At 34.9% G+C, this 25,787-nt stretch overlaps 1 pseudogene; it reads left to right on the top strand.

Moving 5' to 3' along the window:
- The first annotated feature begins 19,415 nt into the window (after nt 1-19,415).
- On the top strand, nt 19,416-20,276 carry LOC112925662 (large ribosomal subunit protein eL6 pseudogene; annotated as a pseudogene).
- The last annotated feature ends 5,511 nt before the right edge of the window (nt 20,277-25,787 follow it).

The raw sequence follows: 25,787 nt of genomic DNA, 5'->3' as shown, positions 1-25,787 counted from the left end.
AAAAATAGAACTATCTTATGAACCAGTAATTACACTACTGGGTGTTTACCAAACGAATACAAAACACGAATTCAAAGGGATACATGCACCTCTGTGTTTATATCAGCATTATTTACAATAGCCAGATTATGGAAGCAGCCCAAGTGTGTATCAACTGATGAATGGATAAAGATATATATTAGATATATTTTATATATATATGTATCAGAATATCATTCAGCAATACAAAAGAATGAAATTCTGCCGTTTGCAGTGATATGGATGGAGCTGGAAAGTATAATCCGAAGTGAAATAAGTCAGTCAGAGGAAGCCAAATGCCATATGATTTCACGCATATGTGGACTTTAAGAAACAAAACAAATCAGCAAAGGGAAAAAAAAGAGAGAGAAAAACCAAGAAACAGACTCTAAATTATAGAGAACAAGTAATGGTTGCCAGAGAGGAGGTGGGTGGGGGAATGTGTGAAATAGGTGATAAGCACTGGCTGATGTATGGTATTGTTGAATCATTTTATTTTACACCTGAAACTAATATAACACTGTATGTTAACTAACTGGAATAAAAACGTTAAAAATAAGAAGTATATCATAGATATCCTTCTCTGTCAGTGCAAGAATTCATTCTTAATAGCTGAATGACATACCACATACAATGGAATGTACTGTAATTTATTTACAGATTATGTAAATAATCTGACAGATATTTAAATTACCTCTGTTTTTTGAGATTATACAGAATGTTGCAATGAGCTCACTACTACATTATAAGTATCTTTGCCCACTTTCAGAAGCATTTCCATAGGATAGATTCTTAGTAGAGTATATTAGTTTCCTGGGACTGCCATAAATAACCAACAAACTTGGTAGCTTAAAAACAAGAAATTATTCTCTCACGTCTTTTTTTTTTTTTGGCCTGTTCCCAGGTTCTCATGGCTTTGGGCAATCCTTGGGTTATAGATGCATCACTGAAATCTTTGCTTCTGCCTTCAAATGGACTTCTTCCCTCTGTGTGGGGATCTGTATATCTCCAAATCTCCCTTTCCTCATGAAGGTGGCAGTCACTGTATTTAGGCTGAAAAACTACATATTTTAACTGTAGTACCATTAGTTTTTCTTCTGTGAATTGTTAATGCCCATAAAAATGCACCATTTATAGTTGTACAATTTAGTGGTTTTTAATATATTCAAGAGTTGTGGAACCATCATCACTATCTAATTCCAGAACATCTTCATCACTCCCAAAGAAGCCCTGTACCCATTACTATCACTTACCATGTCTCCCTTCCTCCAGCATCTGACAACCACTAATCAACTTTTTGTCTCTATGGATTTGCCTATTCTGGACATTTCATATAAATGGGATTGCATGTTATATGAACTTTTGTATTTGGTTGCTTTCATTTAGAATAATCTTTTCAAGGTTCATTCATATTGTAGCATGTACAAGCATTTCATTCTTCTTTATTGCCTAACAATATTCCATTGTGTCAATATACTATATTTTATTTATTCATTCATTAGTAGATGGACATTTGGTTTGTTTCCACTTTTTGGTTATTATGAATAATATTGTTATGTACATTTATGTACAAATTTTGGTGTGAACATATGTTTTTAAATTCTTCTGGGTAATACCTAGGAGTAGAATTGCTGAGTCATCTGGTATCTCTCAATATAGATATTTAACTTTTTGAGGAACGCCAAACTGCTTTCCACAATGGCTGCACCATTTGCATTCCCACCAGCAATGTATGAGTGGTCCCATTTATCCACATCCTTGCCAGACATTGTTATTGTCCTTTTTAAAAGTGATAGCCATCCAAATAGATGTGAAATGGTATTTCACTGTGGTTTTGATTTACATTTTCCTAATCATTACTGATGTTGAGCGTTTTTTTAATGTGCTTATTAGCCATTGTGTCTATTCAAATTCTTCATTCATTTTTAAATTTAGGTCATTTGTATTGTATTGTATCTTCTTTAATGTCTTTCAATTATATTTTCCAGTTTCTAGTGTATAATTCTTACAGTACTTTGGTTAAATGTATTCCTATCCTAAACTTCTTTCTTTTTGATATTCTCATATGTTGAAACATAAGGAATTGTTTTCTTAATTTTATTTTTGGATCATTAATTGCCAGTGTATAGAAATACATATAGTTTTTGTATATTGATTTTGTATCCTAAAACCTTGCTGAACTTGCTTATTAGCTCCAATAGTTTTTTAGTGGATTCTTTAGGTTTTTCCCATTATAGGATCATGTTAGCTGCAAATAAAGATAGTTTTAATTATTCTTTTCCATATCTGATGGTTTTTATTTATTTATTTAGCCTAATTTTCCTGGCTAGATTCTCCAATAGATCTGTTGAGTTTTGCAAATTCAGTTTTAGACATTCTGAGGTAGAGATGCTCAGGTATCATTTAAGAGGCAAAGTCAAGTAGATAGTTAGCTATTTATATTAAGAGAAAAATCTGCTCTGGAGATTCAGACTTAGTAGATGTCAACAAAAAGATATTTATTGAATCCCTTGAGAAGATAACCTTGCCCAAGAAGAGTGTTTAGAATGAGAAGAGGGCCTAGAACAAGGTCAGTATCCCATAAATAATGGGGATTGGAAGGCAATCACAAAGGAATTGAGTAGTCCATGTCAGAAAGTTAAGTTAAATCTTGAGAGCATGGTGTCACAAAAGTCAAGGGAAGAAAGAGTTCCAAAAGAGTGAGAGCAGTCATTAGTCTGGGGGACATGAAATGTTCTAAATGCTGCTGAAAAGTTTAGTAAAATAATGTCTGGGGATAGATTAGGCCATGTTAAAATGTTTAAGGAATAAAACCAGTAAAGGTGACAGTGAAGATGCTAAAGACAGAGAAGATAATAAGCAACCTATATTTATTTCAGTCAGTAAATCCTATCTTTGGATATGAATTTTTCCTGAATTTTCTGTGTATTGCTTATGCTTTCTGAGGTAGTAGAAAACTCACTATAGGAAACTCTTTGCTTGGAAGACCTTGTTTTAATGGATCATCTATAAGTAGGTTCCAGGTAGAAGGAGTCTGATCTATTCTTTTATGCCAGAGTTTCTCAAAATATGCTTTGACTTGCATTAGAATCACCAGGAATATTTCTAAAGATATACATTGGTTGGTTTCATTACAGAACTACTGAATCGCAATCTCAGGAGTGGTACCCTGGAATCAGCATCTTAACAACTTCCCTGAGATAATTTTTATGCACACCTAAATTTGAGAATCATGGTCCTGGAAGAAGAGCTTTCTAAAAGTTAGTTAAGCTGACTCATTTATTACAATGCAAAACAGAAGAGACATACTTAAAAGAGATACTGATTATAGCAACATGAGTTTAGTTGGCTACCTTTGGGTCTAAGGGTACAGAGCTTCATAAAATGTTTGCCAAATGTCAAACATTCTGTTATGTTTCCAATGATGTCATTAGTGTTTGGTTAAAATAATGATGCCCATCTTGTGTGGGTTAATAAGTAGTGCTAAGATCTTTTGTTGGTCAAGTTCCATCTTTCTATATTCTTTGTCTCTTAAGGTCAAGACTCCTTGCTTTTGGCCTATCCCTTTTGATTGATAACTATATCAACCTACAAAAAAATTAACAATTTTGGGAGTATTGACCATCTAATCCAAGTCTTCAAGTTTTCTATAAAAGGACAGATTTATATCAAACAATATCTAAATCTATTCCTAGGTTGCTAATAGCATCTCATACTTTGCTTCATGCCTCTTTGAGTTTTTCTTTATGCATTATCTTCTGTTCTGACTATTCTCTTTTCTTAATTTTCTATTTACTTCATGTGCTTATTCAAAGAGTGTTTTTTTTTATTGATCATAGCATCAAGGAAATTTGGGACTAAAATGAACTTAGAGATTTTCTGCTGCAACTATTATTCTTACAGAGGAAAACTGAAGGCAAGAGTCATGAGACAGCTTGCCTACAGTAACACAACTTGTTTAGTGACCCAGCTAGTACCAGCACCTGGGTCTTTTGATTCTTTCTCCATCGTTTGTACCACTAGAGCAGGGATAGTTATCCCCAGAGAAGACAAACTAATGATTTTTCATATGTTCTTCAAGTAGGACCAAGTCTGGTGTGCAAAAGGAAGAACTGAAGGAAAATAGTGAATTTCTTTTTGAGTCTGTTAAAAAGATTTAACTTTCAACCACTATATTAGTTTTCATTTTCCCCCCTCTTCTCTGCCAGAAACAATAAAATGACTGCTATGGCACTGAGACCAAGGCAAGGTATTATACTTAAATCTGAGTTTAAATGATTTACATTTGAGTGGGAAGACTGTCTGGAGTCCTGGGTTTACCAGGCTACTTCTGAATGCCACAGACCAGCCATGTGGCCCTCATCAAATCATGATGAGACTGTCTCTCAGTTTCTTCATTTTACAGGGAGGATTCTACTCAGAGTGCTTAGACAGAGACCAATGAGAAAGCAGTTGCTTAACAAAAAGAAGTTACTTATATTAAAGTGGCATTCCCTCTGGGCAACTTAGTGACTGCCTTTTACAAATGATAAGAAAGGTTAATGGACTCCTCACTGCCTCATACTGTGGCTTGTTTAATATTCACTTTTGAAAACTTAAAAACATCTCCAAGATAAATAAAATATCACATTTTAAAATGGAAGAAAAATCTGGAGTAAAAGAAGATGTTTTTCTTCCTATTGATTTTTCCCTGTAAAAAGCCTATTGGATTTTACTGAAAGATTCATTAGAAAGTGAACATGAAAGAGAGAGACAGGAAAACAAAGAGATCATTCAAAGAGAATTTGACCAAAAAGCAACAACTGTAGGGAGGAAGAAAAACCCAGAGAGCCATGGTAAAGTCCAGCAATTTGGGTGAAAAGAACATGTGGTGCTGTGTAGTAGCAGTTGCCAAAGAGGATGGGTGGAAAATAGCATGTGCCTGACCAAAAAGTTCAAAAAAATTTTTTTTCTGAGAACAGTAGGAGATAAACGGGCAGTCTCCAAGGTGCTTTGGAAAATCAATCACAAACATCATTTAGAAGCAGCTGACTTAATTAATTCTATTCCTATTACAATAATTCTGACTGGCATATAAAATTCATGTGCCTGGAAATGCTAGCCTGAAAAATTACTTTTGGGCTTTTGCTTGAATTTTTATGTTAACAAAGAAAACTAGGAATCCACCAAAAAACACACAGAATCCAACAATTTCCTTCTCCAGAGAATATTTCAAAGTCCAGATCTAGCCTACTCTGTAGATAGTAATTAACTACAAAAATAATTTATAAATTTTGGTTTTCCAAAATGAGGAGGCTGCCTTTTTTTATACGAAGATACAGAACTTCCACTAGGACAGATATTTGGAGTATTTTTTCTCATACTGGGGTTGGTTTTGCACCCACCCATCTGTACTTTCTAAATCTGCCTTCCTCATGTTCAGTGCTTCCTCATGTTCAGGGCCGGCCAGGGAACAGAATAAATTGAATGGCTCACCCAGGGGTTGGGCCTGTGACTGGGGCCTTATTAGCACCTTGGCTCAGACAATTGATTCTAATGAAAACCCCACTGAAGTGGCTATAATGGATTCCCAAGGCTTAAATTAGAGCTACTGAAAAAGAGCAGTATCTTTCATGACATAAGCTTACTACAGACCAGTTCCCATTGATAATAAGCAAATTGAGCAGTTAGTCTCTTTTTATTCATTTTACTGGGCATTTCGTGGACTCACTAAGTACACTAGAGACTTGTATCCCTCAGTTCTGGAAAATTTTCTTGCACTATATATTTGATAATTTCATCCTTATGTTTTGTTGTTCTGAACTCTGATTAGGTGGATATTAGATCCTCCGGATCAATGCTCAAATTTTATTATCTTTTCTCTCTCATTTTTTAGATCTTTACTTTTTGGTTTAGCTTTTTTTAAAAAAAACTTTATTTTTTAGAACAGTTATAAGTTTACAGCAAAAGAGAGTGGAAGGTACAATGATTCCCTGTCCTCATATATCCATATCCACCCCTACTCTCAAAATCCTACACCAAAGCAGTACATTTATTACAATTGACGAGCCTACATGGACAAAAATAATCATCCAAAGTCCATAGTTTACATTAAGATTCATGCTTGATGTACATACTATGGGTTTTGACAAATATACAGTGACATGTATGCACTGTTATAGTATCATACAGAATACTTTCACTGCCCTAAAAATCCTCCCTGCTGCACCTATTCATCCCTCCCTCTCTGTTAACTGTGGACAATCACTGATCCTTTTACTATCTTCATAGTTTTGCCTTTCCCAGAATGTCATAGAGTTGGAATCATATAATATGTAGCATTTTCAGATCGGCTTCTTTCACTTAATAATATGCAGTCAATGATTTCAATGCCTCAGTGGTATCAATGACATTTTTCAACCAGTAGAAATCAATATTGTGGTTTTAATAATATATAAGAGAAAACTTGTAATATCAATGAACCATCATGAATGGCTGTTGGATATGGTCAAATGTTCTTCTGCATTTATTGATATAATTTGATTTTTCTTTTTTAGCCTGTTGATGTGATGGATTACATGAATTGTTTTTGGATGTTGAACCAGCCTTGTATACCTGGGATAAATCCCACTTGGCCACTGTGTAAAAATCCTATGTATACATTGTTTGGATTTAACTTGCTAATATTTTGCTGAGGGGTTGTACATTTGTGTTCATGAGAGATATTGGTCTCTATTTTTCTTTTCTTGGAATGTCTTTGTCTGGTTTTTGTAGTAGGGTGTTGCAGACCTCTAGAATGGGTTAAGACATATTCCTTCTGTTTCTATCTTCTGGAATACATCATAGAGAATTAGTATGATTTCTTCCTTTAAGGTTTGATGGAATTTATCTGGGCCTGGTGCCCTCTAAATTGGAATGTTATGAATTATTAATTCGGTTCAATAGATATATGGTGATTCAAATTGGCCATTTTTTTCTTGTGTAGCTTTTGGCTATTTTGCTTTTTTTTTTGTTTTGTTTTTTTGTTTTTTGTTTTTTGTTTTTTGTTTTTTTTTTTTTTGCTATTTTGCTTTTTAAGAAGATTCTCTCTACTTTATCTCCCAGTATTTTGATTAAATTGCCTATGTTTTAAAGCAATTTAAAAGTATATATTTTATTTGTTATTTTTCCATATAATCCTACTCTTACTCTATGGATTCAATAATTTCTTAATTCTCTGAGGATATTAATTTTTGCTTAAAAAACTCTTTTCTAAAGGGAAAGAATCACTTGGAAAACTTCCCTCCCTCCCTCCCTTCTTCTCTCCTCCCTCTCTCCCTCCTCCTCTTTTCTCTCTCTCTCTTTCTCTGCAGTCACACACACACACACACACACACACACACACACACGCACACAGAATGAGAGACATAAAGGGACAGAGTAAGAATTCAATAGAATGTTAGAATATAAAGTTAATTTACAGGAATCAATCAATATCTTTACTACATACAAGCAATTCATTAGAAGATACATTGGAATAGATCCTTTTTGCAATAGTAACAAAAAAGACAAAATGCTTAGCAAAAAATGTACAAAACATATGAGGAAAACACAAATGAAGGACAAAAGTATATATCTGAACAAATGGGAAGATATACTCTGTGAGTAGGGAAAATTCACATTGTAAAGATATTCTTTTTAAGTTAATTTATAAATGTAATGCAATCCTAACAAAGTGTCAATAATATTTTTTTGAAGGGAATTTTAGAGTTCATATGGAAAATGAGCAGGTCAAAATAACTGGAAATTTTTGAAAATAAAAATAAAAAATTGAAACATATTATAAAGCCTCAGAAGTTAAAAAAAAGTGTAGTATTGGTACAGAAATAGCCCAGAAATAGACTAAAATAGACACAGGAATTTAGTATATAGTATACAGTATCTCAAATCAATGTGATATAGATGGAGTTTTTGATAAATGATGCTGGAAAAAGATAAAGTTGGATTCATATACCATGCTACATAGTAGGCTAAACTCCAAATGTATCAATGATTTAAATTTAAAGAGAAATGAAACCACAGAAGTACCAAAAGAAAACATGGGCAAATTCCTTTATAATCTTGAAGTGGAAGAAGGCCTTTAAACTATGACTCAAAATTCAGAAGACATTTTTTAAAAAGATTGAGAAATTTAACTACATTAAAAATACTTTTTTATTGGAAAAAACATAAGCAAATTAAAAAGAAAAACTAAGAAAATATTTGCAACTCATATCACAGAAAAAGAACTACTCTTTCATAAAATTGAAAAGGAAAAGACAGACAACTATAAAAAATCAGCATAGGACCTGAATAGACATTTCAAAGAAATGCATATATCCCTTAAAAATATAAAAATATGCCCAAGCAGAAAAATTAAAATAAAATCTCTTCTGAAATACCAATCCTTGACTATTTTGGGGGTCTCTTGAAATACCATATAAATTTTTAAATGCATATTTCTATTTCTAAAAAAATTGTCATTGATATTTTTATAGGGATTGCATAGAATCTATAGATCAGTTGGAGTAGTCTTGCCATGTTAACAATATTAAGTCTTCCAAATCATGAACACAGATGTCTGTCAATTAATTTGTATTTCTTTAATTTCTTTCTGCATCATTTTGTAATTGTCAGTTGTAGAAGTCTTTCACTTCCTTGGTTAAGTTTATTCTTAGATATTTTATTCTTTTCCATGCTATTGTAAAGGAGATTGATTTCATATATTCCTTTCCAGATTATTGTTAGTCTATAGAAAAGCAACTGTTTTTTTGTGTGTTGATTTTATATCATACAACTTTGCTGAATTTGTTCATCCTTAAAGATTTCTAGCTATGTGGCTTTTAGCATGTTAATCTGTGTCTCAGTTTCCTCCTCTGTAAAATGAGAATAGGGTAGTATTTAATTCATAGGCTTAATGTGAGTCTTATATGAGGTAATCCATCTAAGCACTTAGCACAGCATCTGGTTCACATAGTACTTATTCAGTAAATCTTGCATATTACACATTTTAAGTTATATAGAAAAAATGTAACTAGGGCATAAAACCATAATTTGACAAGTGTCATTGCTTAAGATAAGGCACGGTAAAGAAAATTAATTGACTTAAAGAAAAATCTTAAGTAAACTAGAGTATAGGTTGTAATAGGACATGGCAAAAACTGGGAATTTGGTAGATGACTGAAGTTTGAAAAACCATAGTCCATTCCAAAGATCCCTACCTCTTGAAAGCAGTAAATTGTGAAGCTTTAAAGTTGGGTTTCCTCTCTTCCTTACTAATGTTTCAACTACCTTAATGCTAATTTTTTAACAGAGTTTCCTTCTACTCCATCATTTAATATAAGAGCTAGCTTACTAGAAAATGTGTTTGAAATGGGAATAAAGATAGAAACCCATGAGTATAACTGCCTAACTGCCTCCACTACCTCCCACAATGCAAAAGTCACAACTGCAGCTCATGAATGACTCAGTTTAGAAGCATTACACACATACACGTACACAGAGAAGTTGAGAGAGAGAGAGAGAGAGAGAGAGAGAGATGCCTACACTGAGAGGAAGAAGCATTTTGCCTCCCTGATGTTTGATGTGGTCAATGTTGAGGCTTTTAAAGAAATCCAAGACTCCAGACTAGATTAGTACAAGTAGGATAGGGCCAAAGCTTCAGGTAAAAATGGTAAGAATGATGCAGGGGTAGGGAGTATGATGTTCAGAAAGTAGATAGAGATGAGTAACATACAGAAAAGGGAGGTAGGGGATTAAAGAAATAAAACACCCTATCCTTTATTACCTTTAACTATTTGTTCTTGGAGTTTTAAGTGTGTCTGAATAGTTAGGACCTGTTCTACAATTGTGATGTGAAAAGGTCTATCTCATCATTGCTGTGAGGCTTTGCTATCCAGCTCAGCATACTCTTAACTGCTGGATGTCATCATTTGAAAGTGCCTGAGTTTTATGCCTGGTAACTTGATGCTAGTGTAATGCTTCTAAACTGAGTCATTCATGAGCTGCAGTTGGAACTTTTGCCATATATGCCTACCATCTACACAAAAATAACATTTCCTTTAACTTACTTTTAAATCAATTCACCTTTAAAAATTTAGCTTTGGGGGCACCTGGGTGGCTCAGTGGTTGAGCCTCTGCCTTTGGCTCAGGTCAGAATCCCGGGTTCCTGGGATGGAATCTGAGTCCCGCATCGGGCTCCCCACAGGGATCCTGCTTCTCCCTCTGCCTATGTCTCTGCCTCTCTCTCTCTCTCTGTGTGTGTCTCTCATGAATTAATAAATAAAATCTTAAAAATAAAAGTTTAGTTTTGTCTTAAGCCACAATAGTCTATGAAAACTTGGGCTTAATCAATTGGTTATATAGTTTTTTCTAATGAATATTAAAATAAATGAGTAAGCATCATTCACAAATCATCTATTACCATCTAGTATACTATCAGTGGTGTGGATGGCAGCTTAGGAAATACTGTGCTAGTGGAATATATACTAGGGAATCAAAGGAAGTCTGATTTATGGTTTGCTAACTAATCACAGGGATTTCTGATTATCTAGGAGAAACTGATATCAGAAAAGGCACTTAAAGTAAATGTACATGAAATAAGGGACATTTCATGATGAATAGTGGAAAAAGAAAAGGTTTTATTGGGATTTTAATTCAAAAGTGAAACAAATGATTATGAAAGAAGGTTTATCTTACATTTAACTTAATTCAGATTCAAGTTCAACTATTTTCTAATTCTTAAAACGAAGAACAAATGTTTACTTTCTGGGGTATAATTTTCTGAAAAACTTATGTGATAGCATTATCATAATAACCTTCACTTCACATTTGACTTTCGTAAAAGGGTTATTTTTGCAAAAACTGCGGTTTGAGAGCTGTGTCCTTTTTTCCAGGGAACTCTCTTAAGCTTTTATTATTCAAATAATTCTTTTTTGAAATGTCAATGCTTTCATCATCTTTGTCCATTTTCTCCTCTTCAATTGTTAACTGATTTAACTTTACCACATCATCATTTGCCAGTGACTTTGTGAGTTATTTTGTGACTTATTTGAGTAGCTCACCAGCGTCTTTTTTTTTTCAGCGTCTTTTATCTATTTCATATTTCTACGTCTTTTGCAAATTTTTCAATTTCACTTTGAAATTTGCACTGTGCATTGTTGGATGTTTACAGTAAATAAGCACCATTGCTACAATGGTCAGGGATAGACACTAAAACTAGTCAAGAAGGACATTTAAATGGGGCCTGATTTTAATACAGTTAGTTCACTAGTGAATATTTTTTGTGTTATGGGAACTTTAGTCCCTACTGTGTAGATCTGATAATGAATACTTGGATAACAATAAGATCTCTGTATGTCCCAATAATTTCCATCTTTAATCAGGACTCTTTTACTGTGGGCAACAGTCAATGATTTCAATGCCTCAGTGGTATCAATGACATTTTTCAACCAGTAGAAATCAATATTGTGGTTTTAATAATATATAAGAGGAAACTTGTAATATCAATGAACCAGATTGACCAAAATTTTTAACTGGAACTGAACCAGACTATGTGCCACTCAGAACCATTGCAAACTGGGCTTGCACTGATTGATTAATAAAGAAAAGACACTCAGGAAAACAGTGTAAGGTAGCTATATTGGTCTGTACAATGTGTCAAGAACTATGAATTATCTGAGACTTTGCTTGCATGCTACTTTCATGGATACTTGCAGAAGATAGGAAATTCCTGGGTCAGACACAGAGAACACCACTACTCATTGCACAGCAAGCAGTATGAGCTTCATGTTCATATCAGATCCCTCTTGCCATGCCTTCCCCTCTCTTCCAACTGAGTGATGTAGAGGGGACTGGACTGAAGCTGTGTACACAGTGGATTTGCATCATAACTGAGGAATCCTGCACTTAGGGAGCTTGAATCTTTTATATTGCGCTATACATTAACCTGTTCAACTTTTGCTTTAGATGGAAACATTATTTTTATTATACTAGAGGTTTTAATCACCTTTTCTTCACCCCTATTGATGAGTAAAGGAGTCCTACTCTAGGGATATGGGATGGCCAAACACATGACACATGACACTAGATAGATGTGATCCATAGCAGTTTATTAGTCACATATACTCACAGCCCAGAGAAAGAGGATACCACATGCTTTGCAGGGCACACAGAGTTGCACACAGGAACTAAGTTAACAACCAGGGCTGTGGAAGGCAAGTTTTGTAGTATCTGCATGGTGAAGTGCCCTTGGTTCCTGTGGGAAGATGTGATTGGTTTGTTTGAATAATTCTTTGGGATGACAGGGCACTAAAACCCACTATTCAAGGATAAGCAGGAACTCTGTTTTTTCCCCTTGATAAGGAAGGTTGTATGCCTACAGGAGCTTATCTATGAGAGCAGAGTGGGAGAAAAACTTACACTATACCAGGCAATAAACAAATCCATCCTTTACTTCAGAAGAAGACACTATTTCTATCTTTCATGAATGTGTGCTTCATGAACATTCTTGAAAATATAGTCAGAGCCTCTGCTTGCAAGACATGCAGAAATGAATAATTGTCTCCCAATACAATGTTGATAGGACTGAATAACAAGTATATTTTGATTATGATAGTAATAAGACTAGGGTCAAAAAAAATAAAAACATCTGATCCAAGTCAATAATTTTGACGGCTCCTGATATGGTGGACGAGATCAAACTATACAAATAAATGTTTTCCGTTGTATAAAAAGCTATAGTTGAATGGCTGTGGAAGGCATATCAAAGTCTCTTTATTCTCACTATTTGACAGTCAACAGGTGTCTTTAACCATTCCAGATCTGATACAGTAGCCCTAACTTTATAGTTAGTTGAATAAAATTTTAACTCTGGGGAAAAATAATAAGAAAATCAAATCAGAAGCAGACTCAGAAATAGAAAAGACATAAGAAACATCTCTACAAAATTGTTATCTTCTCAATAAAGAATGAGAATACAACATGATAACCCCTATCAAATTTTTATTCCTAGCTCAAATACTACATCTTTTGAGAAGTCTTCCTTGTTTCCCCATGTAAAATTAATCTCATCATCTTGTGGGAATAAAAGGATTTTGTTTATAACATCTATTATAACAGCTACTATCATTCCCTTGTACTATAAGTTTTCTTATATTCTTTACCAGATATAGTTTCTGCTCCAGTCTGGTTAATAAATTTCCATTTCCAAAATGGATTTTTTTTCATTTTTGTGTCTCTCATAGTTCTCTATATGAAGTAGGTGTTCAATAAATGCTTGTTGAATATATTTGGACAAAATAAACGAAAATATCAGTACCCTATGTGTCTGTAGCATTTCTAAAACTTGTTAAAGCCCTATTGTACTGAAGATTTCATTTGATTCTCACAGCATCTTTGTTAACAAAGGAGAGCTAGCTTTGCTAACCTTGTTTGACAGATGAGAAATCTGACGCACAGAGAAGATAATTGAGTTGCTCTAAGTAACATATCTTGTTGGGAGTATAAATCAATGCAGCCTTTTTGTAATTTCAGCATGTTTATTTCCTTTCTTTCTTCCTTCTTTTTTTTCTTCCTTCCTTCTTAGCTATTTAGAAGCTTAAAAATATTCTTACTTTTGACTGAGTCCATTGATAGGAATCTACCTTAAGGAAGTAATCTGAAATAGAGTAGTGTTTGTGGAGGGATACTCATCACAATGCTACTTATAATGGTGAAAATGTGGAAACAGCTTAAAATACCCAACAAGAAAAGAGTAGTTAAGTACATATCATACATTTATACAATAGAATATTTCATTTTTAATAATTTGAAATATTTATTTTTATATTGTTTCTCTCTTTATATGTATATATGGTTAAAAATAGAAACTCAGTGTTTTGCTGGCATGGGATGGAGATATAAATCAATGGAATAGAATTGAGAGTCCATAAAAGTACCCTAATATTTATGATGAACTGATGTTTGACAAGGGAGCCATGACATTTTTCTGGGTAAAGAATACACTTTTCAACCAATAGTGCTAAGCAACTGGATATCCACCTACAAAAGAATGAACTTGGATCTCCGACATTACACCATTCATAAAAACTAACTCATAATGAATCATAGACCTACATATAAGAGCTTAAAGTTTAAAACTCTTAGAAGAAGACATAGGGGTAAATGTTTGTGACCTTTGGTTAGGCATTGTTTTTTTAGATATGACACCAAAAGCACCGGTCATAAAAGGAAAAGACAATCCACAGACTGGAAGAAAATACTTGTGGAGTCATATATATTACAAGGAACTTATATCTACAACATATAAAGAACTCTTAAAATTCAGTGATAAAAAAACAACACATATACAAATGGCAAATAAACACATGAAAAGATGTTCAACATCTTTAGTAAAAAAAAGAAATGCAAATCAAAGCTGCAGAGTGGCTTCATACACAGTAGAATGGCTATAATGAAAAAGATAGATAACAAGTATTGGTGAAGATGTGAAGAAATTGGACCCTTATACATTGCTGTTATGTATATAGAATGGTGCAGCCTTTATGGAAAACACTTTGACAGTTTTTCAAAATGTTACACACAGTTTAACCACAGGATTGAGCAATTTTCCTTCTAGTTATCTACTCAAGAGAGATAAAAACATATGTCCACACAAAATCTTGCACATAACAGTGTTATTTATAAGTGATAAGAAATGGAAAGAAGTCAAATGTCTGTCAACTGATGAAAGGATAAAACAAATGTGGTATATCCATGCAATGGAATATTATTAAGTCATAAAAGGAATAAACTACTGATGATGAAAGTGTTCTAAAATTAGAATATGGTGATAGTGGTGCAACTCTGAAAATATACCAAAACCTATGGAATTATAATTTATTTTAAAAAAGATATTATTAATTAATTAATTAATTAATTAATTTGAAAGAGAGAGAGAAAGAATAGGCACAAGTGAGGGGAAGGGCAGAGGGAGAGGAAGAAGTAGACTCCTCACTGAGCAGGGAGCCTGATGCCACTCAATGTGGGGCTCGATCCCAGACCCTGATATGACCTGGGCTGAAGGCAGACACTTATCTGACTGAGCCATCTAAGCACCCCATGGATTTATACTTTAAATGGGTGAATTTTATGGTATGTAAATTTCATCTTATCAAAGCTATTAATGATAGCATCATATATGTTTTCTATAAATGACTATTCAATTATCAGTTCATTGTTAATATACTTCATGCTAATAAATAAATTTCTACAACATTTAAAAAATCTTTGTTCCTTACTTATTACAGAAGTAATGCATATTCTTTGGGAAAAAATCTCAAAGAATACAGAGATGTCAAACACAGAAAATGAAATTTTTCACATATTCTTATTATTTCCTAAGAATTCTATTAATAGTTATTACAACAATATACTTAATGGCTGCTTAGTATTCTGCCATATGACTGTACCATAATTTACTGAGTTAATTCCATGTTATATTTATTTAGCAATAAATTGGAAACAATCTCTAATAAATCATCCTGCTATGAACATATTTGTGCATATATGGTGGTGCAATTGCCAAATTATCTTGTTAGAATAAGTTCCTACAAGTGTATTTGCTGGTTAAAGTGTATATGTAAAGTTTACCCCCCAAAATTATACTAATTTGTACTTTAACCAGTAATGTTTGTGGAGTATCTGTTTTCTCTTATATTTTTCCAGCCTTGGTTATTATTATTTTTCTTAAAACATTTGTGTTAGTTTGGTAGGTGAAAATGGTGTGTTATTTAATTTGAAACTATTTTTGATTACTAGTTAATTTGAACACTTTTAAAATCGAAACTTCGGCTATTTGTATCCTTTTATGAATTGTCTGTTTAACCCTTTGCTCACTTAAGAAATGGAAGCATTACCTTTTCTTTAAGATTATACTGGAGGGTATAATCCTGAGTGAAATAAGTCAATCGGAGAAGGACAAACATTATATGTTCTCATTCATTTGGGGAATATAAATAATAGTGAAATGGAGTAGAAGGGAAGGGAGAAGAAATGGGTGGGAAATATCAGAGAGGGAGACAGAACATCGAAGACTCCTAACTCTGGGAAACGAACTAGGGGTTTGTGGAAGGGGAGGAGGGCGCGGGTGGGGGTGACTGGGTGGCGGGCACTGAGGGAGGCACTTGACGGGATGAGCACTGGGTGTTATTCTGTATGTTGGCAAATTGAACACCAATAAAAAATAAGTTTATTATTAAAAAAAGATTATATCCAATAAAATAATATACAACCAATAAAAATGATTTATGAAGAATTTTAATCCTTCTTTTCAATGTTAAATCAAAAACAGGAAAAGTGTTGTATCTATTTCATCAGCTCAATTATATAAAATAAATTATGCATTGGGACATACTAAAAAAATGAAATCTCTAGATGGTAGGTTTAGATGCTTTTTATTTTCTTTAAACCTTGTATTTTCCCTATTTTCTACAATGAGCATATATTACTTTGATAATTAAAGAAAATGTTTCCTTTTTCTTTAAAAGCACAGAGCAGGTTTGTAGCAGAACCAGGACCAGACTCTTCATGTCCTCCTGCCCTCTGCTTTGTGCTTCTAGAAAGGTGTGGTCAGAGGTTAGAAGGAGAACCAAGGGAGGGCAAAGAGAGCTAAGAGTTTCATGGAGAGTGTCAAAGAAAGATCATTTTATTTTTAGAACAGGCAGGTTAAAATACCTAGGGTTCAAGTGTAATGATATCTGCAACTTGGAAAATGTATGCTGAAGTATTTAGAGTGTCATGATGTCTGGAGAGAAACATAGGAGTGGGGAGAAGGTGAGAAGGTGAGAAAGAAGGAGGGAGAGGGAAAGAGGGATGGTGAAAATGTAGTGAAATGTTAATCTGTGAAACTAAACAAAAGCTACGTGGCTGCTCATTGTAGTATTCTTTCAACTTAATATATTTTATATTTTGAAATTTTTCAAAATAAAGGATTTGGGAAAATTGTGAGGAGAAAAAAGAGGTAATCACCTTGTAAATGTTTCAGGGAAATAAATTAGGATGAACCCTGAGAAGAGGCATTTGAATCTAGGGACCAGGAGACTGCAGGAGATCTTAAAGAAATAATGATTTCAGGAGGGTCAATTGGGGGAGGAGGTAAAATCATATTGCTAAGGTTGGCATATTGAGTGAGAGGTAGAGTCTATGGTTGGGACTGCAATTCTGAAATTTGGGCAATGGAGAAAAGAGAGATGTGAAACTGGCTTGAGAAACAATAGAATTTTGGAAACGTTTAACATTGTTACTAATTTTCACCTGTATGGATACCTATTTATATATGACCTTAAACTCCCCTCCACACATAGACCTTTCCTGATGAATAAAATTAGGGAACCAATAAAAAGAAGTGAAAGAATAATATGCACAATGCTACCATCTAGAGTATCCACTGAAAATTACACCCAGTTTGCTATTAATTCAGGTGACCTGCTCAAGAAACTAGTTTAGGGGTCTGGGTTCATGCATGTGTTTGTGTATTGCTTTGTGTAAGACATGTAGGAGGGTGAGAAGTATTCTCAGTGCAGTCCACTGTTTGTGGACTGATAGTTTGATCCCTGAGTGAAACATTAAAATTCTACAATCTTAAAACTTGATTTCAAACTAGGAGAGACATTTTGGCACTGGTTTACCTCAACAGTGTTTTGGAAATGAAATAAAAACATTTAGAGGGAGAAAAGGAGGGCAAAGGCAACTCTAAGTACAAGAATTAAGGGGGTTATTGTGTTTAGCTGGGAGAAAGATGAAATCATGCTTGAAGTTTCTTTTATGCTTCAGAAAACTTCATTAATCTTTACAGCTAATCTGAAGCCAAGTGTTACTGGATAATGGTGAAGGTGCACATATGGGAATGCACACTTGGGGAATGGTAGACAGAGTAATTTAGGGTAGACAGGCACTGACTTTTGATGGGCGTGTAGGATTTCAACAGCCAAAGTTGTGGGTGGACAGCAAAAGTTCCAGGCAGAAAAAACATTGACAATGAAGGCACAAAAGCCCAGGGCACTTTTAGAAAAGAGGGATCAGTCCTAAAGTAGAACTATACTCTAGCCTGGAGTAAAGATCAGGCTAGAGTATGAAATGCATTAGGGAAAAGAGTGGAAGAGAAAGTGGGAAAGAAGTAAATTGGCATTTATGTGCCTCTATTCTCTTCCTCCAACCAGAGGATTCACTCCTAAGAATATGGGGGGGGGGTGTCATTGTCTTTTGTTCCCTTCTAAGGGCCTGGTACTTGGCTGGGTACACAGTAGGGGTGCACTTATATCTCCTAGGAGTTTGGCTGTCAGAAGTAGGAATGAGGGTGGATGCTGAGATTTAGATACTAGAAATATGATTCTGGTGCTTGAAATCAGCAACTCAGACTCCCAGGTAACAACCAGAGCAGTACTTCTCAGGCTTTAATATGAATTACCTAAGAATTGTGTACTTGCAGATCCTGGCGGATTCCACTCAGCTAGCTGAGGTGGGGCCTGTGAGCTTGCTTTTCTGATTATACCCCAGTGATGTCTATGTTGCTAGTCTGAGGACCCAACATTAATAGCAAGGATTTGAAGGCTCCCTACCACAATTCCTTGACCTTTGCGACTCCAGACTCCTAAATGGAACTAAGCGTTCTTCATTTAATTTAGTTGATGGAAAAGCTACAATTTAAAGTACCTTGTGAAGATTTTCTGCCACTAGAATTGTTGAAGTATATTTATACTGATGGTATCTACTCCATGCCATTTAAAACAATTGTTTTAGATGATTATGGTTCCGGGGTGCCTGGGTGGCTCAGTTCAGTTAAGCATCTGACTCTTGGTTTTGGCTCAGGTTATGATACTGCAGGGTCATGAGATTGAGCACTGTGTCAGGCTCCATACTTATTGGGGAGTCTGCTGGAGATTCTCTCTCTTCTCCCTCTACCCCTCCCCTCTGCTTGCACGTGTAGGTGCTCTCTCTCTCAAATCTATCATCTATCTATCTATCTATCTATCTATCTTTTTAAAAAATCGATGAGTATGGTTCTACCTGGTTGGACTCAGGACGTAATCTAGTCAATTTTTGAAAAGGGTAAGTCTTTCCTCTTCAAATACAAACTTATCTATTGATTGACCATCCCTTCTGTCTATATTCCATGTCTGTTTCCTTCTTAATAATTACAAGCCTATGTTTCTCAGGCTAATAGCTCACATGGGGGGAGTCAAACTCTAGTCACTGTTATTTTGAAAGTGATTATTTTATATAAGGAAATATAGCTGCAACGACATAAGTTGTGCTTTTTCTGGGTGCTTATTATTTTTATTTTATTTCTCTCATTCTTTGAGCAGGCTCAGTTGTATGAGCTTAATATTGACTCCTGTCAAGTCTTCTTTCCCATTTTGCACATGGAGGGTGAAAAAGCTGAGAAGCTGGGTACTAAGGAGAAGAAACCTGAAGCCAAGAAGGCTGATGCTGGTGGCAAAGTTAAGGAAGGTAATCTGAAGGCCAAAACGCTAAAGAAGGAGAAGCCCCATTGCAGCAGAAACCCTGTTTAGTCAGAGGAATTGGCAGATAATCCTTACCAGCTATGTATTTCAGAAAGATCATGTATAAGAGGAAGTGTTCAACAGCTAAATCCAGGGTTGAAAATAAGGAGAAGGTTCTTACTACTGTCACAAAACCAGCTGGTTGTGGCAAGAATGGTCTTATCGGAGTAGTTAAATTTTGCAAAATACCTGTGTATCACCCTACTGAAAATGTGCCTTGAAAACTGTTGAGCCATGGCAAAAAAACTTTCAGTCTGCATGTGAAAAAACTGTGGATTAGACTCAATCCTGGACATCTGGATCATCCTCACTGGGTGCCACAAAGGCAAACTGGTGGTTTTCCTGAAGCAACTGAGCAGTGTCTTGCTACTTGTGACTGGATGTCTGGCTGGCCCTCAGTCGAGTTCCTCTATATAGAACACACAAAAAATTTGTCATTGCCTCCTCCACTAAAATTGATACCAGCAGTGTTAAAAATCCCAAAATATCTTACTGATGCTTACTTCAAGAGGAAGAAGCTGCATTAACCCATACACCAGGAAGGTGAGATCTTCAACACTGAGAAGTAGAAATATGAAATTACAGAGCAACACAAAGTTGGTCAGAAATCTGTGGACTCACACATTCTGTCAAAAATCAAATGTGTTCCTCAGCTTCAGGGCTACTTTCACTCTATTTTATCTCACAAATGCAGTTCATTCTCACAAATTGATGTTCTAAATTTCTTACAAGGAACCAAAATTTGTATGGAACCATGAAAGGTCCCAAATAGCCAAAGCAATACTGAAAAAGAAACAGAACTGAAGGAATCACAATTCTGATTTCAAGCTATATGATAAAGCTGTAGTCGTCAAGACAGTATGGTACTGGCACAAAAACAGACACATAGATCAATGGAACAGAATAAAGAACCTAGAAATGGTCCCACAACTATATGCAAACTAATATTCAACAATGCAGGAAAGAATATCCAATGGTAAAAAAGTCTCTTCAACAAATGATGTTGGGAAAATTGGAGAGTAACATGCAGAAGAATGAAACTGGACCACTTTTCTACACCATACATAAAAAGAAATTCAAAGTGGGTGAAAGACGTAAATATGAGACAGGAAACCATCAAAATCCTGGAGAACACAGGCAGAAACCTTTTTGACCTCGGCCTTAGCAACTTCTTACTAGAACATCTTCAGAGGCAAGGGAAACAAAAACAAAAATGAACTATTGGGACTTCATCAATATAAAAAGCTTCTGTACAGTGAAGAAACAATCGACAAAGGTAAAGGCAGCCTATGGAATAAAAGATTTTTGTAAATGACATGTCTAACAAAGGGTTGTATCCAAAATCTATAAAGAATTTATCAAATTCAACACCCAAGAAACAAATAATCCTGTTAAGAAATGGGCAGAAGACATAAATAGACACTTTTCTAAAGAAGATATCCGATGTCTAACAGACACGTGAAAAATGCTCAACATCACTCGTCATCAGAGAAGTACAAATCAAAACCATGGTGAGGGACACTTGGGTGGCTCAGTGGTTGAGCATCTGCCTTTGGCTCAGGGTGTGATCCTGGGGACCCGGGATCGGGTCCCACATCGGGCTCCCTGCATGGAGCCTGCTTCTCCCTCTGCCTATGTCTCTGCCTCTCTTCCTCTGTGTCTCTCATGCATAAAATAAAAATCTTTTAAAAAGTCATGGTGAGATACCACCTCACATCTGTCAGAGTGGTTAAAAATGACAACACAAGAAACAACAGGTGTTGGTAAAGATGTGGAGAAAGGGGAACCCTCTTGCACATTTGGTAGGAATGAAAACTGGTGTAGCCACTCTGGAGAACAGTATGGAGGTTCCTTAAAAATTTAAAAACAGAACTACTGTATTACCCACCAATTGTACTACTAGGAATTTACCCAAAGGATACAAAAATACAGATTCAATAGGGTACATGCATCCTAATGTTTATAGCAGCATTATCAACAATAGCCTAACTGGAGAGAGACCAAATGTCCATAAACTGATGAATGGTTAATGAAGATGTGGTATATTTATACAATGGAATATTACTCACCTAACAAAAAATTAACATTGCAATGACATGGATGGAGCTAGAGTGTATTATGTTGAGTGAAATACGTCATTTAGAGAAAGACAAATACCATATGATCTCACTCATACGTTGAATTTAAGAAATAAAATAGATGAACATATGGGAAGAGGGAAAAGAAAAAAATAAGAAAGGGAAACAAACCATAAGAGACCCTGAATAATGGAGAACAAACTGAGGATTGATGGAGGGAGGTAGGTGGAGAATGGGCTAGATGGGTGATGGGTGTTACTGAGGGCACTTGTTGAGGAGAGCATTGGGTCTTGTATGTAAGTGATGAATCACTGAATTTTACTCCAGAAACTATTGCACTGTATGTTAACTAACTAAAATTTAAATTAAAATAAATAATTTTTTCATAGAACCTAATTAAATAACTGATCCATTGAAAGTATTGATTCCTAAATAAAATAAAATAAAAAATATTGATTCCTATCATTATGAATGTTAGGATTGGTAGGAGCGTTCTCCATGATGAAAATGAAAGTGATAGTAAATTGTTGCATGTATTAGTTGACTTCCAGTTAATTACACAATACCACCTAGCCATATTTCAGCTGCACTGCAGGGATAAAGGCCTGAGTACATGGTTACAGTCTTGTGGAAAAAGATGCCAGTCTTTAGGGTAATATTAGAATTTTTCTCTCCAAAAAATGTATTTATAGGAAACTTAGGCCTAACAGTGAGATATTTACACAGGCTGGAAACTGGAAGCAAAGAAAGGCCATCTATTTGACCCTCCACCTGAACCCTTGCCTTTTCTCTTCTCTCAGTGTTTGAGACATCCATCTGTTGAGATATTCAGTATGACTTTATAAGGTCCTCATCCACCTAAATTTAATCTCTGAGAATAGCAAGATCTGTTCAGCAATCTTTGACCATCGGGGAGTTCACTTTCATGTGTAGTTGAGGGAAGAGGTTTTCTGTTGATATATACATATATGTAGATGTATATATTAAAATAAAAACCATAGCAGGAGGGATCCCTGGGTGGCGCAGCAGTTTGGCGCCTGCCTTTGGCCCAGGGCGCGATCCTGGAGACCCAGGATCGAATCCCACATCAGGCTCCCGGTGCATGGAGCCTGCTTCTCCCTCTGCCTGTGTCTCTGCCTCTCTCTCTCTCTCTGTGACTATCATAAATAAATAAAAATTTTAAAATAAAAAAAAAACCATAGGAGGAATTGAGAAAATTTTGCTTTTGTATTTAAATAAATTTTTCATTCAAGGGGTAGAGCAACTCTCACGCTTTCTATTCTACCTAAAGTGTGTAGACTGCCCTAATCTTTTAGGTTGCACAGCAACCTAAAAATACACCAGTTTTCTGTGAGGAGGGACTGAGTTCTTCACAAGAAGCTTCCTAGAGTGTCCTAGTGTGCTTTCCCTATAAGCTCAAGCCTAGAGGAAGTCAAATAAAACAAGGGCCTTCTTATTCCTGGCTATTTTTCAAATACAATCCCATTTCATTTGAGTGAGGATTTCAAGTAAATGTTAACCCTCCTTCTTTCCTCTTGGTCTTCCTTCCATTTTTCCTTTTTTGATTCCACATGTACATATTTTAAAATGATGAAAGAGCTTCTATGTTGAAAAAATTCAAATATTCCAGAAGTAAAGGTTCACCATCCCCCCTGTTTCTGACTACCACAATAAGTTTAGTTAATATCCATTGCCTCACAAAGTTACATTTTTTTCTTGTGATGAGAACTTTTAAGATGTACTCTCTTAGCAACTTTCAAATACGGTGTTAACTATAGTTGCCATGTTATACATGACATTCCTAAAACTTATTTATCTTATATTTGGAAGTATGTACCCTTTGACCCTCTTCATCCATTTCCCCCACCCATTGCCTCTGGCAACCACCAATATGTTCTCTGTTTAATCCCACTCTTCAGAGGTAACAATTGTTAGCAGATTGGCATAAATTTAGGATCTTAATATGCATATATAAACATATATAATCAGATATATGTTATTTTGGTTTATAAAAATTGGATGATATTTTATATACTTTTTTATATTTTCTCATTTATCAATATATCTTGAATACTTTCCCACATAAATACATATAGATTTCTCTCATTGCATAATTCTATAGTATCCCATTGTCAATCTATTTAACCATTAGAAATTTCATTTATCCCAGTTTTTTTCTATATGAATTATGCTACAACGGATATGATTGTACAACACAAGGTTTAGTTGGTAACATAAATTATTAGAAATGGAAATCTGGGGTCAAAATGTCTACATATTTAAATGTTGATAGATTTTTGCTAAATTTTCCTTTAGAAGCGCTAGTTCAATTTAAACTTTCACTACCAATATATAAGAGGGCTTGTTTCCTAGAACTCTTACCAATACTGTGTATTTTAATGCTTTAATTTTTTCCAGGTTTGCAAAAATTTTTTGCCAGTTCAGTGTTGTTTTAATGTGTATTTCATTCATAGTTGGTGAGGCAGAGCATCTTCCCATGTTTCATGGCCATTTATATTCTTTCTTTTGCAAGACCTATTTTCACCAGAAATTACATAGGGAAAACAAGACAGCTTTTGTGACAGAGCTCTGGTAACGAGAAAGGTACATCACCTATACTTATGCAGAAAAATAAGAAGATAAGTGTTTCTCTTTATTAGAAATATAAATATGCTTTTTTAAATAATAAAAGCTGAAAGGAAAGTAGAATGCATCACTCTGTAAAAGATACACAGATAGGCTTCATAGTATATTTCAGAAACACTAAAACAATCGAACAGAGGAAAACATAGAGGAAATAAGACTGCTGAGGAAGCTGGCAGTATACTTCTAACCATCCATTCCATTTGTTTATTATTTTAAAAACATTCAATAAATATTTTCAAGCACCTACAATATGCTAATCACTGGGTATCTGAGGGTAAACAAAGATCCTAGTCTCTGAAGTAAGATTGACTGGGTTTGAATTTTGGTTCCATCTCTTACACTGTGATCATGTAGGGAGTTTCTTAATGTACTTGTGCTGCAGTTTCCTCATCTGTAAAATGGGTATAATAATAGTATGTACCACACAGGGATGTTGAGAGGATTAAATGAGATTAATGCAAGTAAAGCTCTGTGCACAGAATAAGCACCTAACAAGAGTTATATTTACAGTTTTCGACAAATGAATCTTTGCTTCTTACCCAAAATCAACCCTGGAGATAGAGGCCAAAGAAAAGCATAGATTCCCAGAAAAATAGAAACCACTACAACAATACCACTGTGAGAAGTCCTGGAGATATTGAAAGTTGCCTTCAACTGATGTGTGTAAAAGGTAAATGGTTGTAGCTTGGTGCAAGGGATGGCCAGAGGCACTGGTGATGATATAGGGCAGAATAAAACTTCTAGAGCTCTATTTCTTCCACTCCCCTTTGTAACCTTAGTATAATTACTACTTACCTTGTTTATTGCAGAAATCAGGGGCAATAGCCCAAACTGCCCGTGTCAACAGGCTATGAGTAGATGGGCAATGCAAGTCTTACTGGAGTGAGTTGATGAGCATAGGGATGGACTAACCAGTTGTCCTCTGACATTATCTCCAATTCTGTCCCTCCAAACTCTTAGATCTAATAGTTTGCAACTCAAGGTAACTGACCAGAAGAGTTGCCTCATAAGGTGGCAAGATATAGGAATAACAGTAGTTCTATGGTATCTGGGGCTCTTCGTGAGGACTAGACTAGGGCCTGGCTTTTGGCCCTTTTTCAATATACATTTATTAGATGAAGTAGCTAATACCCCCAGGAAATAAGAATAAGTATACCTAGACTTCTGAGAAGGATGAATGACTACCATAGAAAAGAACAACAAATTGAAAATATATATCATTCAAAAAAAATAAAACATATACCGTTCAATGCAGATTAATTGGAACAGATGAGCTAATAATTTAAAATATATAAGGTAAATTTAAAGATTTTAGGTAATAAATTATTGATATGAAATAAAATAATTTTAAATGATCAAATGAAAAATATTAGCCATTAAACTGTATATTTATCTATATAGTTACCATTTTTTATAGTTACCATTTTTGACACTCTTCATTCCTTTGTGCAGATCTCAGTTTCCACTTAATAACATTTTACTTCAGCCTGAAAATATTCCCTTATCA

The sequence above is a fragment of the Vulpes vulpes genome, chromosome X (assembly GCF_048418805.1).
Source record: "Vulpes vulpes isolate BD-2025 chromosome X, VulVul3, whole genome shotgun sequence".
NCBI lineage: Eukaryota > Metazoa > Chordata > Mammalia > Carnivora > Canidae > Vulpes > Vulpes vulpes.
This window is presented reverse-complemented; position numbering and strand designations above follow the sequence as displayed.